Genomic DNA, 13,019 nt, shown 5'->3' on the forward strand with positions numbered 1-13,019 from the left:
TGGTGAAATTAGTAAAAAATAAATTACAAGAGTCATTAAAAAAAGGTTAAATGTGAGTTTATATGGCTTTATAAGTGAGGGTGTAAGCATGAGTTGTAAAGGTTGAAGTCACTCTTCACCAAGAACTAAACATTTTTTATCAAAGCTCATTAAGTGCAGGTATAAAAATGAAACAGAAACCGTGATTATACCACTGGTGGAACTGTATCTTGAGTATCGCATGGACTTTGGCTCCACTGATACAGTATAACTAAAAAAAGGTACAGATAGGCAGCAATCAATTTCAGAGAATGGGAACACCACCTAGGCAAGGGGAGAAAATTTTACGGACTATTTTCTCTTATGTTACTCTTCAGCATAGAAAAAAAAGGTGGCTGAAAGAATTTTATTGGATATCTGTAAATCATTAATGATATAGAATGTAAATAGTTATTTTTGCATAGCTGTGGGGCATTGTAGTCTTAAAATTATCAGAAGATGCTTTTTTCTATAACGTGTGATTAAATCTACAAACTCATTGCTAGAGGGTGTCACAGAGACCAAAAGCACGGAGAAGTTTAAAAAACTACCAGACATAGATAAGGCAGATCCATCACATCCTTCTCAGCATCTGGTGTCAGAGGCTGAGCTGGACCAGCACCCTGCCTATCTGATGTTTGCTGTTCTCACATTCTAACCAAAGTAATTTAAAAATTCCAAGGAAAAAACCCTCGGATATTATTTTCCCCGCTTCTACCCATCAGATAATAACCTTTGATTTTTGCAAACCAGGCTGGATTCCAAATAAAAATTTCAAGATGAACAGCTCCAGCTAAGTTATCATATCCCAGGGGTTCTCATTTGTAAATGAAAAATAAACATGAATTCCAAGTCTTTCTAATCGAATGAAGCACAGCAGCTCTCTGTCAGGTTTTTTAAATGAAGATAAGTATCTTTAATTCATATGAAATATATCTCTTTCAATGCATAATTTGCTTATTTCCACTTCCACATTCTTCTTTCATAATGAGGATTTGGTAAGAAAAACTGTTAATAGAATCATTTTCAGACTGATGTTTCCACTTGTCACAGTTACTTGAAAAACACAGAAAATAGGATTGTCCTTGTCTGCCTTTCTCCAGTGCTCTGTGTGTGAGACACCACGGGCTAAGAAAGATAAATTTAATTAAGCTCCTTAAGCAACAGCATTCTGTCTCAGTAAACATTAACACTTCCCCTTATGCCTGAGCAAACACAAAGATCTGCTCTCAGCTTGGGAATAGTTCAGAGTGCTAATGCAAACAACACATCTACAGCTATTTCTACAAATGGTCCTGAAATGTTTTCAAGCATGTGTTGATCACACTTATCACTTAGGAGAAGTTATTCTGTATCTTATGAGCAGAATCTTTTGTGTCAATAAGTGAAACTATTTCTTTGGGATCAGGAGGGGAGGATCTGTGCTAAGAATCCAGGTAGTCCTCCCATAGCTTAAAAAAAAAAAAAAAAAAAAAAACAAACAAACAAACAAAAAAACCACACACAGAAAACCTGCAAAAAACCAACAAATCCCAAACCCTCAAATTACTAGAATTATATCTGCAGTTATTCCCCACTTCAAGAAGAAGGTCAGATTTTCACAGCTCCATCACCACAGTCTGGAGGGGCTAAAGTTACTTTTGTCCAAGTGTGCATCAGCCCAATCTACATCTTGCACAGAGAAGTAAAAGGCACACGTATGCAGATGTGCATGGTTATATGTGAGTTTGTTCATTGGTCAATAGGGGCCAACACTGGCACATGAGCACTGACTGCATCCCTGTGCCAGACCAGCCACTTGCTCGGTCTGCCCCAGCAGACCTTCCTCTCCATCTGAGGGGCAGTGTAACACTCCTCCCTCCAGAATTCCCTTCATTTGTGTTGTTCTTTTATCTGCTGACTGGTGTTTGAAGTGGGGGTGCAGAGCAGCTGTACAGGAATTATCCATCCTCATACTGTGGAAGTGCCCCATGATCTCACATGTTTGGAGCTCCTGGGGAAGAATGGCTCTGCTCAGGCTGAACTCAGAGAGGAAAGCATCACAGCCATGAACTCATCCATGAGAAGAGTATTTGGGAAATACAATGTGGTAAAGTGTTGCCTGACCAGTGGCAGCACAGCTGAGGTCCTGGGGGTCTGCTGGAGTGTCTGAGGTTCTTACTGAGGGATTTTAGGCCAGGCATCTTTGGAGCACTGTGGAGATGACTGTATTGCACACTGGCCCAGTGATGCATCAGAAATGCAAGAATTTTTTGCTTTTGAATTAATCCATGTTTAAACTCAGCAGTGCACATATGGTAATGTGATTTCTGTTGTTGTTTCTTGTGTCTTTGACTAAAATGGAGACAAAGAAAGCTGAAGGGGTTTATATATTGTCAGTATTTCTGTAAAAGGAAACCAAAGCACCTGCATTTGATTCCACTGGAAGACATCAGGCCTTGACCTGATTACTTGCCTCAATACTTTTTATTATTTCTATTTCATCTAAACTGGATGCCAAAAAAATGCAGATACACTTGATGAGTTTTTATGCTTGCCATTTTGTGTTCTACTGCTAAGTGCCAAACTTCATTTTGCAAAATCTGAAAACAGGGAAATGCTCGTGTCCAAGGTTATTTTTCATTTGAAATACAGGATAGCTATATTATTTAAACAAGTCTTTGAAGTTTTAGGAGCACTGAAGGCTCTGTTGACCAAATTAATGCTCCATTCAGTCAGCACATCATCCTGCCCAAACTCTTTCTGACTCCAAACTACACCTTGTTTACAAACACATACACATTTAGCAAGCAGCCTTTTTGGCCTATGTGAATTTTTTGTCTTTTAGGTTCTGCGGGAAAGCACCAACTGTTTTAAAGGATCCCTTATATTTCACTATCTTTCTTTGCAACTGTGCTTTGTTTCCTCTTAGGAGCCCCACTCTCATTCATCACATTTCTTTTGTTCCCTTTTATTAACAGGCCTTGTTCTGAGAAAACATGAGCTAAATAACAAACGCCCCTTTGTCCTTATCGTTATCATCAGGATCAGTTCCCTTTACATTTTCACATCTGACCAGCCTTCCTGAAACTCAGAATTATATTACAATTAGAAATGCTCTAGACATAATGTGCACAGGAACTTCCTATTCATATTCACAGAGTTGTGTATTTTGAACTGAGTAGACAATCAAGTCACTGCCTTTGGCATGCTAAATTCAGGGACAAGGCAGGGTGGACTGTGATCTGCTCTGGGATATGTCCATTTTATCTGCCATAGTTATCAGTTGAAAAGGGATTATTGACCCTTATAAACCATATGGGAGGTCTCAGCTGTGTTTTGCACCTGGATATATCTGTTTGACTGTTAGACTGAAAGAACTAAAGCTCAGATTTTCAACTTCCCCCAAAAATGGCCTATCAAGAAGCACCAGGCCATGCAGGTGGGGAAGGGTTATCCCGGGAGTAGGAAAGTCACGCTATTCTCAGGATTCTCATTCACTGATTAGGTAGTTAAAATGTACTTTGTAACTCAAATATATATGTCTATTTTTCCTTTGCTTTCAAGACTTCCTTGTGCAGATCTATTTCCAACAATGTATTACTTCTTCCTGGAGTTCCAATTTTAACTCCACCTGTTGGCATTTCATCAAGATGAGAATGACCTGCCTTTTCCTCAGAGATCAGCAGAGAAAAGAAACCGATGTGTGCTGTCTGTATCTCTTCCCTCATGAACTGCGCTGGTAGTATGAAATCTTTCATTATTTTCCTTCCTTGCTGTAAACCTTGGGAGTATATTTTGATAACCTTGGAAATCCTCTGAGCAGATCTTGCTCTACCTTCAATCAACTCAGTACAAAAAATGAGGCAAGCAAAAGATAGAATTTGCAGCTATGATTACTTGTAAGTATAGGGACTTCTTGTCTTCCTGTTGACCAGAACCTATGGAGAGATTCAAGGTGAGCAGTTCTTTAGATGATGATCTTTATGTTCTGTCCTAACCCATGGAGATTTTGTGTAGCATTCTTTATAATCTTCACATTTCCATAATGAAAAATAAAAATAGACTCTAAGTACATTCCTTGTTCCAGGTGCACAAAAAGCTGAGTGGGAAATCTGCAGATCATTGTGGTGCATCCAATATCCTATATGTTGTTTCTCATATAACCTTTCTTTTCTGATAAAGATTCTTGTGTCTAATAAAAAAAAAATGTACAGTTATCAATGTTTTTATCTTCTTTTCAAATATTTAAGAGATGAAGATTAGATGCAAATATTAATGAGTCAAATTTCACTTCCTGTGCTAGTATTGATTTAACAAGAGGGAAGTGGAGGAAAACAGCAGCTGGGATTGAAAGAGGTCACGACTTCTTTGTGATGAAATAATACAAAACCTGGAGTCACACCCTGGCAAGAGAACAAATTACATAAGGCTGGTCCTGAGGATTCATTCACTTTCCAGAGCATCCCTTTGCATTGCCATGAACCAGCACTGGTGCCCTTCTGACTGGAGGACCCCGCCACTGCACATCATGTGCTTCTGCAAGACGATTTGCAGTTTTATGCAGGAAGTATAGAACTCAGGATGAAATTTTTGTTCATAATATCTGACCTTGTGTCTCAAGCCTGAGGAGACTTAGGTAAGATATTTGAACACATTGAGCCTGGTGCACAAACTAGTTTTCGGTAAGTAAGAGGTACCGACCCTTTTGAAAAAATTTATTTGAGATTATTTCTCATACACCCAGAACACTCTTCTTTCTAATTCTTTTCCTTATCTCAACACTTTACTCATTACCCCTTTGATATGTTAGGGCTGACTAGACTCTATGTCATATAAACTGAGGAAAGAGATTATACAATGAGGTTCCCTGTGTTTCTGAGTCGGAACGCGTTTTGCCCGCAGTGAGAACAGCATCATATCATATTCCCACGAAACATTGTGGTGACAACAGGATTACAATCTGTGGCTTAGGATAGGAAAGAAATAGGGGAAGGAAACAAAGTCTTAAGAAACAAAGGTCCTGTTTTCTCCCAGCTACTTTTAACAGCCAAAAAATAAAGCAAAGTCTTGAAAATTTCAATTTGAGGCATACCTGCCTGGCATTTTATCCTAGAATTTTTTTATTTCCCATTTGTTGCAATCCTAAAACATCAAAGTTGTGGTTTGCAGGCTATGACAATACAACTATATGTGTTATATTTTTATAATTTCTTTTTACATTTTAATACTTTTTATTATATCAATAATCAGAAATAAGAAATCTGAAAAATGGAAACTTAGTAACTGAATCTAAGATAGAAACAAAAAAATACAAGTCTTGGACCTGTAATTAAATCTCCTTTATAAATCTCCTCTAGTTAACTTCAGTGGAGACCAGTACTCACAGGGATATTGGAGCATCTAAGGCAACAAAAACTGAGGCTGAAACTCTGTAATGGCACAAATCAGGAATCATATTTTTACCTTCTCAGCCATACAGAAAGTCTCAGAAATGCCCATTCAGCTTGTTCTACTGCAGATTTAGTTACAGATTCAGCACTTGATTTACACATTACAGATTTAGGCACTTGATTTACAAAACTTTTTAGTGATAATGTTTCATTTGAGCATGTCCTGTACTTTAATGTTTATTCTATTTTTCTGCTCAACTAGCTTAGACATGTTAGAAGTGAACATCTTTTTTTAAACTTACTAAAACCAAATCATTAATTCAGATTAATTCCTCAACTGCCACTGAGGAGTAATTCCCAAGTCATGGTCTCTCATGGAGGATCAGTAACTGCTGTCAATTTGTGCATGAGTCCAGTGTTGGAGACTTCTCAGGTTTTGCAGTTTCTTGAAGGGCTGGCTTGGTCCCTTTAGGAAAAATAATTAACTTTTAATTACTTGTTCATGCTTATATTGTTCTTCACCTGATACACATGCTTGGCTCACACAGACCACCACTTAATCAACAGATTTTAGCATTTCTCATCTGTACTAGGGACACATTAAAATTGATTTTAGTTTTTTATGTAACCCTAAACCTAACCATAGGCAGGAAGTGCCCAAGTGGCCTTGGGCAGGGGAGGGTCACGAGAAAAAAGCCAGGGATGTCAGCCATGCTGTGGAAGTTTTATGTTCCTCTCAGGACGCCTTTTGCAGCTGCAGTGTGCCTGGAGCTCTGGGCATTGTGGTTTTCAAAACCCTAACCCTCGGTGGAACCCTAACCCTAACCTAGGCATTGATAGCAGACTAAGGTTAAGGCTTGTTCCAACGGAACATTTGTGGAGGATGAAAACTCATCCTGTGGCAGTTTTTTGCTTCCCTTGGGATGCCTTTTGCAGCTGCAGTGTGCCTGGAGCTCTGGGCTTTGTGGTTTTCAAAACCCTAACCTAGGTGGAACCCTAACCCTAACCCTAGGTGGGACCCTAACCCTAAGCCTAGGCAGTGAAAGCAGCCTAAGGCTAAGGATGGTTCTAATGAAAAAACTGTGGGTGAAGGCATCTGGTGGCAGTTTTGAATTCCCCTTGGGATGTCTATTGCAGCTGCAGTGTGCCTGGAGCTCTGGGCTTTGTGGTTTTCAAAACCCTAACCCTAGGTGCAAACCTAACCCTAACCCGAGGCAATGAAGGCAAAAAAGCTGTGGATGAAGGCATCTTGTGGCAGTTTTGAATTCCCCTTGGGATGTCTATTGCAGCTGCAGTGTGCCTGGAGCTCTGGGCTTTGTGGTTTTCAAAACCCTAACCTAGGTGGAACCCTTACCATAACCCTAAGTGGGAACCTAACCCTAACCCTAGGCAGTGGAAGCAGCCTAAGGCTAAGGATGGTTCTAATGAAAAAGATGTTGATGAAGGCATGTTGTGGCAGTTTTGCCTTCCCTTTGGGAGGCCTATTGCAGCTGCAGTGTGCCTGGAGCTCTGGGCTTTGTGGTTTTCAAAACCCTAACCCTAGGTGGAACCCTAACCTTAACCCTAGGTTGGACCCTAATCCTAACTCTAGGAGGAACCCTAATCCTAGGTGGGACCCTAACCCTAACCCTAGGCAGTGGAAGCAGCCTAAGGCAAAGGATGGTTCTAATGAAAAAGATGTTGATGAAGGCATGTGGTGGCAGTTTTGCCTTCCCTTTGGGAGGCCTATTGCAGCTGCAGTGTGCCTGGAGCTCTGGGCTTTGTGGTTTTCAAAACCTTAACCCTAAGTGGAAACCTATTCCTTACAGAAGGTGGATTGTGAACCCTAACCGTAGGCATTGATAGCAGCCTAGGTTTAAAGCTTGTTCCAATGGAAAACGTGTGGAGGAAGGCATGTCTTGGCAGTTTTGTGTTTCCCTCGGGAGGCCTATTGCAGCTGCAGTGTGCCTGGAGCCCTGGGCTTTGTGGTTCTCAAAACCCTAACCCTAGGTGGAACCCTAACCCTTACCCTAGGTAGAACTCCAACCCTAACCCTAGGCAGTGATGCAGCCTAGGGCTAATGCAGGGTCCATTGAAAAAGCAGTGGAGGAAGGCATCTTGTGGCAGTTTTTTGATAAGTCTCCCAGTACACAATTTCTGGTCCAAGGCTATTCAGCATTGGATGAGTCACAAAGTCTTTGCTGGCAAGATTTTGGATCTCAGAAGATTGCATTGGTGATGTGTACCAGGAATCAGCTCCTTAGCACTCTGGATCTGGTACATGGTGCCGATGCAGTCGGGTTTGCTCTAGCATCTACATAAGAAAGATCCTGTTACTGGGGGAAAAGCATATTTCTGGACATTTTCAGGGTAAGAGAATATGCTGGAAATTAGCAGCTCCAAGGAGAAGAAATGGGAAAATGAGAAAGACAAATCATGGTGCTATAAGGAAGGAGAGGTCTTGCCAGGATGAAAGTGGCCTGCAAGTGAGGGGGCAAACCTGTCCCCTGCAGCCCAGCTGGGAGAGTGCCCACAATGCACCAGCACTGGGAAGAGATCCACAACTAATCCAGAGATTAGGAAAAACCTTTCACAAAAGAAGGGTGGGAGGAGATTGGAAAACCATGTCTCATATGCAGAAGCCACAGTGGTTCCACTCTTGGAAATAAAAATGAAAGGTAGCTCAGGAATTTCCTTCTGAGTTTAGCTGAACAGAGAGAGGAGTGAATGCCTGAATGCTTCACCCAGGAGAGAAAGAGATGCTGTTTACATGCTTTCAGTTGAATTAGCTGTCCTCCTCCTGCCTGTGGGTGTGGTAGGGAAAGCTGTGTCTGTCTGTGTGTGCACTTGAAATTTGAGGGTCTCCCTATATACCCACTGGTGGTCTTCTCCAGAGAAAAGGAAACTTTCTGCCATGCTCTTGATACTCATAAATTCCCTACAGCTCTGCAATGGGACAATGATTCTAATCAAATCTCATGCTTCAAGGCTTCAGGGTCAGGAAAAAATAACACCCTCCATGCCACCATCAGTACATGCTCCAAATACCTCTGGGGCCTGACAGAGGAGTCTTTTCTTCTATGAGCTCAGGCATGTTGAGGACATTGGGAACACTCTACCTGCCTGTGCATGTGGAGATGGTTTTGCTGCCTGAGGTCATACAAAACCTGCTCCTAGGTTTTGGAAAGCAGGTAAAATTCAGCCTATCTAAAAGACAGCAGTTTGATACTAGATGTCCTGAGGTCTGCAGGGGAATTTATCTGGTACTCTGATTTTGACTTAATTTCTGTGAAGGAATTTATGGAAAATAAATTCCAAGCTGAAGCTGAAAATATTGTCTTCTTAATTCAGAGGGAGTCTCTGTTAATACAAAATTTTTGGGTTAAGCCAGTTGAACCTTTTTAATATTCTACTTCTGCACTTTGTGTTGCACTTTACCAAGGCAAAACTCACAATACAATTATAGTTGATTCCATAGCTAAAGTGTTCTACAGAATACACACAAACCCCCTGATCTCTGGAACTTATTATCTGTTGTTTAAGGATATACCCGAACAAATTTGCTTATCCTGTTTCCATTTTCCTGTAGTACTTTCCCCTTTTTAGTCCCAGTAGCAATCATTCAGTCTCAGTCAATATTAATTGACTAAAATGAAATGGACATGTAATGAAAGGAAAGGAGTCTTCCCAAATGTAATAGTGTGCATCCGAGTTGAGGATTATAAAAGCAGACGTTCAGACCTAGCAATATGCAGTCCTTCTAGCCACAATTCTTAACTAAGGATACACAAAACTTCACTCAATATATGCAATTTAAGTTTGCAAAGAGAGTAGTAAAGCTGGACCAAAATATAGCAGCCCTGTGCAAATTGCCCACATCTGGGGAAGTATTGCAAATGAATCCCATTTTTGCCTGATCATCAGATTGTTGTTTAATTTTCATCTAACTTTTCTAATTTCAAAATAAATGACCTATTTCAGAGAGGAGAGAAGCCTGATTCTACCCCTGCTATGTTAGTAATAAGCCTCCCAAATGGAAAAAGCTGTTAGCACAGCTGTGCAAGGAAGGCACTGTGAGAGGAGTGGCCATAACTGAGGGAAGGAGAAGGGATGGAGAATAATGGCACACTGTGCTTGAAGGCAAGCAAATGATTAGGGAGTGAATTGTCATAATAGGACACAAAATAAAACAACATACACGCTGGAACCTCCAAGGTGAGAAGGGAAGTTTATTCTCAACCTTGATAAATATAGAATTCAAAAAGTGGCCCTGGATTAGAGGATGAAATTGCCACCTCTCCAATGATACCGGCCAAACCAACAGTCCATCAATTTTCTCCTCCACCAGAAAAGAATGTAAAACCAATCCTTATTTACATAAAAGTGCATGAGAAACTCCATTACAAAAATGTAAACATCAGAAGGCTTAGAAGAACTTAGAAGAACAGGGTGACAATGTATTCTGAGAAATAGTGGAGGATCAGACTGGGATCCATTTAGTGGCCAGGTTTGGGGAATGGTTGGGCTCCAAGGTGCACAGAGCCGTGAGGCACCAGCAGGTCAGGGGACCATCAGGCCAGTGAGCTGCAGGAGACTCATGACCCTAGTGGCAAGACTCCAGAAAACAGATAATAGCACAAAGTGAGTTGAGAAAGGCCTTGACCTCACAAGTGGCCCAAAATATTTGTTTTCTAGTCTCCCTGGTATGCCTGCAGCAGGCAATGACAGAAGCCTCCAAAGGCAGTCAAGAGAGTATGCACCAAGATATCTGCAGCACTGTTCAACCCCATCACCTCTTCTGTAGAGATCTCATGCCCTCAGTCCTTCCCTTTCTGGTTATTCCTTATTCACCCCTCCAGACCTTACCTGACTCCTGCCCTCCAGATGGCCTCATCAAGCTGATGTCTTCATAAGCCCTTTGCCCATGGTGCTCTAGCCCCAATGGCAGATGGATATTTTTTTGGGAGACAAGGAGGGAAAACCTCTGGGCATATCTTCAGGGTATGGAAGTGAAGGCTAGAAGAGGAAATGTCTTCCTCCTAAGCCTGTGGCTACATGGCTACAAGTTACACTGTCTAATGGTGGGAAGCTCTGTTGAGGAGGAAATACTGGGTAGGGAGAAGAACTATTTAAACTAAAAGACAAAATTGGTACAGAAATGAAAAAGAATAGCATGACTACAAATTAATTTGGTCTGGAATTTTTAAACTCTCTAAGTTTAGAGAGGCACAGGAGAAACACAGGTAACACATCCAAGTAACTATTGTTGGCATAAAAACCAGTAATTAGGTTTTAAAATACAGAGTCATCATTTTATTAATAGGACTATTTTACCTAATTGAATGAAAATATAAAAATTAGGCCTCATGGCATACAACCCTTTGCAAAAAACTACTCAGACTGCTAGACCTCCAAGGTAGCACTGGTCCTGTTCCGCACTTTTTCCGAGTGTAAATATTCTCTATCTGTGACTTTAGTGGCACTTTCTATATGCTGCTGTATTTAAAAAGAAATAACCCAAAGGTAGGGAGGAGAATTAAACAGAGAAAAGTAATTGTGACACTCAGAAAGGTTATTTGATTTGGGATGATGTACAGAATAGTGTCTTGGAAGAAGCAGTTGAGACATCCCTGGCCCCTCACTGCAGGCAGTCTGTTTGCTGGGGCTGTCCCGGCTGCAGCCTCAGCCGGCTGCTCCGTCTGGAAGAAGGGATTGCTTCGCTCGTGGTTGTTTGGTGCCATCTATGGCCGGAGACTGGCTCCCACACCCCAGGATCATTTTAGGGAGAGAAGCATCCATATGGATGAGTTTAATGAGACCAGCAACGACACTGATATACGATGCACCTTTATATCTGTCCATGGATATTAACGCATCACTTTTCTGCCAGCTGTTTGATGCTACACATGAGCTTCTAAATGCTGTTAGTACCTTCTGGAGTGGCTAAATACTTTTCAGATTGGCATTTGTATACAAAGCACAGAATACTAATTTGGGGTGTGGAGTTAGGAAACTTCATAGGAAGTTAGGAAGTTAGTTTCTTCTTTACTGAAAAATGGAAGCAGAGTGCTAGAGAAGATACAGCATTTGTTTTCTGACACAAATGATATGTTCATCATAGATGTCAGTTGCTGTGTCATCCCCTTTTTCCTCTCGTGCATCCTCAAGGACAGCCAGCCTTCAGTGCCACAGCCAGATACCACTGTGTTGTTTTAGGAATGCTGTCTGGCCATGCCCACGACTTTGCAAAGACAGCTCTCAGATGTAGAAACCATGGAGTGGACAAGCCGTCCCCAGCTGTGCTGCTGTGTCTCTGTGGTTTGCACATACATCTCTTGGCAAGCACTGCTCCCCATCGACTCCAGCTCCCCAGCTCCTCTGAGAGGAGCAGCTAGTGGTGCTGGCAGGGGCATGTGCACAAACCCAACACTGCCTGGAGAGCTTGCCCATCCCAAGGCAGAGGTCTGTGTCTTCTCTTTTCTCCCTCTTGGCTCAGTCTCAGGGTCTGACTCTGAATTTGTGAACAACTGTGAGACCTCCTAAAGTATCTGTGGAGAAATGTGCACTGTAGAGCACATCAGAGCTAGGACCAGCCCCAGGTATGTCTAAACAAACTCTTACAAACTCTTGAAATCAATCTCTCTCCCTCAATGGTATACGGGGAAGGAGGCAAACACCTGCAGATAGACGTCTGCGTATCAAAGTCTACACGTGAGACAACTGTCCAAACTCCCACAGCCCCTGAGAGAGGGCAGGAGTGGGATGCAGCACCCACACACCCACCAGCAGCTTTTGCTATTCAAGATGCCCCTGTGCATCTCACTCATCCACACAGAGCTGCCACATGCAACAGCAAGACCTGCAGGAGACCCAAACCCTTCTGCAGCTGGAGCTGAGGGCCCAGCAGGATGCCCAAGGGATGTTGAAAAGGCTCTAGATGCCTGTGTGGGGGCAACAATAGGTGCTTGAATTCAGATGTATTGTCCTGAGCCGGACCCCACTGGCTGCATTGCCATCTTCTCTGAGCAACCACAAACAGCTGGTGCAGTCTACACTAAACAGATTTCAGAATTTCCTCCAGTTACTCATAATATTGCACCAATAATTTCTACTGATATGACTAATGGCTGCAATGATGGTTAGTCAGTTTAGGTTGTGGGAACTGCTGCTGAATTTAAAAGAAGGATATTTTAACTACTTGTTTAAATGGCCTAATTATTCAAAAATTTTCTACAGATCTGAATTTATAGTTTCAGTCATCTGATGTTTACCCATGCAGCACATCTCCTGACAACATCAGTGAGTATTACATCATTTCTGATGTAATACTCAAGTGAAGGTGTTGTACATCTGCATATATTGTGTGTGAACCAGAGAAGGGGCATGGAAGATGCATTCCTGTGTTTTGAGTAGGATCAGCTGTGTCACATTGATAGTTACACTGCTTTAGACTGCACATGAGCCAGAATATTACCAGCCAGGGGATTCAAGGTTCAGAATTTGAAAGCCCCTCACCATTTGAGACATTTGCTCTGCAAATAAGCCCTAAATTACTTTTCTTGATTTTAGATAATGAAGATATTTAGCAAAAAGTATGTCTTCCAAGAATTCCAGAATCAGAAGGAACCAAATGCAATGAAACAATGCCAG

This window comes from Haemorhous mexicanus, chromosome 3 (genome assembly GCF_027477595.1).
Source record: "Haemorhous mexicanus isolate bHaeMex1 chromosome 3, bHaeMex1.pri, whole genome shotgun sequence".
Taxonomy (NCBI): Eukaryota; Metazoa; Chordata; class Aves; order Passeriformes; family Fringillidae; genus Haemorhous; species Haemorhous mexicanus.